The sequence below is a fragment of the Periophthalmus magnuspinnatus genome, chromosome 22, assembly GCF_009829125.3.
Source record: "Periophthalmus magnuspinnatus isolate fPerMag1 chromosome 22, fPerMag1.2.pri, whole genome shotgun sequence".
NCBI classification, from domain to species: domain Eukaryota; kingdom Metazoa; phylum Chordata; class Actinopteri; order Gobiiformes; family Gobiidae; genus Periophthalmus; species Periophthalmus magnuspinnatus.
In genome coordinates this window covers 28,750,930-28,756,039 of record NC_047147.1, presented here as the reverse complement: position 1 = coordinate 28,756,039, position 5,110 = coordinate 28,750,930, and positions in this window count along the sequence as shown.

The window sequence follows — 5,110 nt, the reverse complement described above, 5'->3', positions numbered from 1 at the left end:
GACGATTATGGACAAAAGGTCACTCCAGTTACTGTTTTTACAAGAAATATCACAAAACCCACAAACTTTAAACCTTATCCATATTTTTAGGGATTCTACAAATCTGAAGATCAATGTCATGGATTAAAGTTCTTCACATCTTCAGAGCTGAATCAAGGCTCCACTTTTTCAGTTTGCTGTGAAAAAATGACTTCACTTTTGTTTATTTACACTGAGGAGACGTTGAACTTTGAGCCGAGTTTGTTTCACATGGACAGGACCAGTAATTAGAGACATTAACCATAAACCAGGTCAAAACAACAGCACAAGACGAACCGGACCAGGACCGGACCGGACCAGACCGGATCAGACCAGACCCGGACGCCTGAGGTGTCACAGACACAGACACAGACCCGTTCTCCCTCAGTTGTGACGCGCTTCAGTCCGATCGGTGCAAACAGTGAAAGTGCAGAGGGTTTATGTTTATGTTTATGTTGATGTTTTTCTTGGCGCTGCTCTGGTTTAATAAAAGTTTATTCCCTCGTTCACAGTGTGACCTTATTTTAGGCATCTTGTCCTCTGTCCCCTGTCCTCTGTCCTCTGTCCTGTCCCCTGTTCTCTGTTCTGTCTCTTGTCCCCTGTCCTCTGTCCTGTCCCCTGTCCTCTGTCCTCTGTCTAATAAAACATGTGGATTTTGATCATTTGACCAGAATGAGACTGAACTATAGTTTGTTTTGTTTTGTTTTTCTCAAAAATAAACTCACCAAAACATTTATAAAACCAGAGCCGTGTGGTTTGTTTTTGGGTAAAGATTCTTGTTTGAGCTTTTTATCTGATAGAAACTGTTCACAAATGAGTTAAAGGTGCACTCTGTAACTTTTCTCACTATTATTCAGATGAGTGTTTTTATTAAGAACAAAGTCACATCTCCACAGATCTGACCTGTCACTCGGCCTGGTGTCACATGCTCGTCTCCTTGGTGACGGATCATTTTAATGCCTTACTCTGGAACATTCCTGATAAAGCTGTAAACTCCAGTAACAGTGTTTGATTCTGATTCATAATAAAATATTTCATCATTTTAATCATTAAAAACCCAGACGAGTTTTTATTTCCATCGTCAGTGAAGCTCAGACTAAGAACGTACTGCAGTGATAAAATGTAAAGTATGTTTAAAAATGAAATAAAAGACTTGGAGGTAGAAATGAACAACAACATGAGAACAACAAGATGAGAACAACAACAACAAGATGAGAACAACAGTGAAGATGGTGGTTATGTTCATGATTCTGTCAGAATAAACCCTCGTTCATTTACACTGTTAAATACAAGTTAATCTACATCTGCTCTGCAGTAAAACAAGAAAAAAACAGAAAACTCTGACACCTGTTTAAATCAGAGCCTCAGAGTTTTTCATAATTTAAAACCTCAAATTAAATCGAAATCACACAAATAAAACCAGATCAGATTTACCTCAGACACAGGGGTGTGGCCTGAGAAGGGGCGTGTCTTGCAGAAGGGGGCGTGTCTTGCAGAGGGGGCGTGTCTTGTAGAAGGGGCGCGCGCTCTGTTTCACGCGCGGTGTGGACAGAGTTTGGATCAATCCATGAAGAGAAATGAGAACAACACGTCCTGGAAACAAGAGGAACAAGAGGAAGGAGGAAACTCTGACTGTGGCTCTGATCCTCTGTGACTCTGTGGCTCTGTGGCTCTGTGGCTCTGATCCTCTGTGACTCTGTGGCTCTGTGGCTCTGTGGCTCTGATCCTCTGTGGCTCTGTGACTCTGTGGCTCTGTGGCTCTGTGGTTCTGTGGCTCTGTGGCTCTGTGGCTCTGATCCTCTGTGACTCTGTGGCTCTGTGGCTCTGTGGCTCTGATCCTCTGTGGCTCTGTGGCTCTGTGACTCTGTGGCTCTGATCCTCTGTGGCTCTGTGGCTCTGTGACCCTGTGGCTCTGTGGCTCTGATCCTCTGACTCTGTGACTCTGTGGCTCTGTGGCTCTGTGACTCTGTGACTCTGTGGCTCTGATCCTCTGTGGCTCTGTGGCTCTGTGGCTCTTCTACTGGTGAGTGACTTTATTTTATATTAACACGTTTTTAATGAGGTGAAGTCAGTGATTTTTTAGTTTGAGGGACAGATTAGAAAATGAATGAGTGAGACACATTTTGAGTTTTTGAACAGATTTTGTAAAGTTGTGTTTGGATAAGAAGGATTTGATTTTGTAGCAGGATTTGATCTGGAGATTTAAATAAACTTTGTTCAGACTCACAGAGACAGAGTCAAGAGTAAAGAGTAAAGAGTGAAGAGCATAGAGCACGTGCAGAAAGAGGCACTTAAAAAAACCTTTGGTGACAGATTTGTATGTTTATTTTTTCATTCTGAAATACAGAGTAAAAAACAAAGTAAAATCTGTCACTGGACAAAAGTTTTAGAGTGAAGACGTTTCTCTGCTCGTCCAAGTCTCTTCTTCAGTTCTGGTCAGATTCCTGCTGGACACTGCCTTATATCTGTCTGAAGGGGGCGCTAACGAAGTCATTTTACAGTTTGTGTTTGTTGACTCTGTTGAGCTGCACTAAGTGAGCAGTGTGTCTTCATATTCACTCAGCTCTTCGTGGGAGCGTTCACACTGTTAGCATCCAGGCTACAGGACAGAAAGACGACGTCTCAGGCTCCGTCCCTGTTTAAAGGACGATCGTCTTTAACAAAAGTCTCTTCTTTAACTCTCCTGTCAAACCATTTCTTTTCTCTCAGATCTGACCCTCACTCTGTTCAAAGCAGTGGTCAGTGTGTTTAAGACACTGTGTGTGTGTGTGTGTGTGTGTCTGTGTGGGGGTGTGTCTGTGTGTGTGTGAGGGTGTGTGTGTGTCTGTTGTGTGTGTCTGTGTGTTGTGTGTGTGTGTGTGTGTGTTGGGTGTGTGTGTGTGTGTTGGGTGTGTGTGTGTTGTGTGTTGTGTGTGTGTGTCTGTGTGTGTGTGAGGGGGTGTGTGTGTCTGTGTCTGTGTGTGTGTGTTTCCTGTACACTTCTACCTGGAGTCTTGTTCCTCTCCTGTTGTCTCTGCTCAATCTAAAAGTTCAGTTTGTTCTTTCTTTCTTTCTTTCTTTCTTCTTCTTGTGTGAACTTGATGTTTGGATCCACAGGTTTAATATTTGTAAAATTCTCCAGATCTTTAGATTTTAGTCCAGTTGTCGTCCACATATCTATACCTGTGTGTGGGAGGAGCCTGTGTGTGGGAGGAGCCTGTGTGTGGGAGGAGTCTGTGTGTGGGAGGAGCCTGTGTGTGGGAGGAGCCTGTGTGTGGGAGGAGTCTGTGTGTGGGAGGAGCCTGTGTGTGGGAGGAGCCTGTGTGGGGGAGGAGCCTGTGTGTGGGAGGAGCCTGTGTGGGGGAGGAGCCTGTGTGTGGGAGGAGCCTGTGTGTGGGAGGAGCCTGTGTGGGGGAGGAGTCTGTGTGTGGGAGGAGCCTGTGTGTGGGAGGAGCCTGTGTGTGGGAGGAGCCTGTGTGTGGGAGGAGCCTGTGTGTGGGAGGAGCCTGTGTGTGGGAGGAGCCTGTGTTATAACAGGAGAGACACCGGTGCAGAAATAATCTGACCTGAAGAAACGTCTCGGACGAGCAGACAAATATTTTCAATCTTACAAAGATTTGTCCAGTTACAGATTTGACTTTTGGCGACTGAAGGAAACGGAAACATCTGAAACACGGATTAAATAAATGTTACTGTTACATCGACTTATTTAAATGATGTTTATTGTGACGCCTTTTTCAGCAGCAGCAGCATTAAAATGATTCACTGATGCTCCTGAGAGTCCACATGAACCTCCTGAACCTCCTCTTATGCTCCTCTTATGCTCCTCTTATACTCCTCTGAACCTCCTCTGAACCTCCTCTGATGCTCCTCTGAACCTCAACCAGATTTTCACAAAAAATAAACTTTTTTAAATTATTTATCTTCTATTTATTGAAGATGAATGAACAAAACAAAATAAACTCTTTTTTTGTGCATTTTAAACGATAAAAACGCAGCTCAGAGAGCAGCCAGGAGGGGGCGTGAGCTTCAGCGGCCTGTCTCCTGATTGGCTCTTTGGTCGCTATGACACTCGTGGAGTTTTATTCATTCAGTTTATACGAGCTCCACGTTTACACAGAGACACGTGCAGTTTAACGACTGAAACAACAAAACGACTGAAACAACAAAACGACTGAAACAACTGAGAGTAAAAGTCTGTGTTAGACCAAAGATAATATGAAATAAACAGTTTAAATCAGTGAATGTTTTGATAAACGAGACGCACAAATGTAGATGTGACAGAATAATTCGATAAAATATACAGAAAATATATCGATACAGCCGCCCACGATATCGATACTGTATCATTAAATAAAATGATACGATATTTCAATATTTTGATATTTTCACACATCCTCCAGACAGTGGCTCAGTTGGTAGAGTTTGTCCCCTGATCTGAAGGTTTGTGGTTCAAATGTCTCAGATCCACGGACTCACAGGACGGAGGTGTGAGTCCAACTCCCACAGCTGTCACTGTGCCCCTGAGCAAGACACTCGACCCACGTTGTGTACACTGGTGTGAGAATGTGTGTGTGTGTGTGTGAATGTGTGTGGGGGTGTGAGGGGGTGTGTGTGTGAATGTGTGTGTGGGGGTGTGTGTGTGAGTGTGAATGTGTGTGTGTGAATGTGTGTGGGGGTGTGTCTGAAGATGTGTGTGTGAATGTGTGTGTGTCACATGTGCCGTTTACCCTAAACTTTCCTGAGTGTTTTTAGTCGTTGCTGACGACATTTCGCCAGAGGATCATATTTGTCGTATTTGTGTCATATTTGTGTCGTAATCGTCGACGTGTTTGAACAGGACGAACCTCAAACTCGACAAACGGCTCCAGACACGTTTAAACTTTAATGTAAATTTAAAAAAGTACTTCCTTTAAGTTCTTCCTTTTCCAGGTGAGATGTGAACACGCTGCACGTGGCGCTGACGGCGTGGAGGCTGTGGGCGGGGCTGCTGATGGCGTGGAGGCTGTGGGCGGGGCTGCTGATGGCGTGGAGGCTGTGGGCGGGGCTGCTGATGGCGTGGAGGCTGTGGGCGGGGCTGCTGACGGCGTGGAGGCTGTGGGCGGGGCTGCTG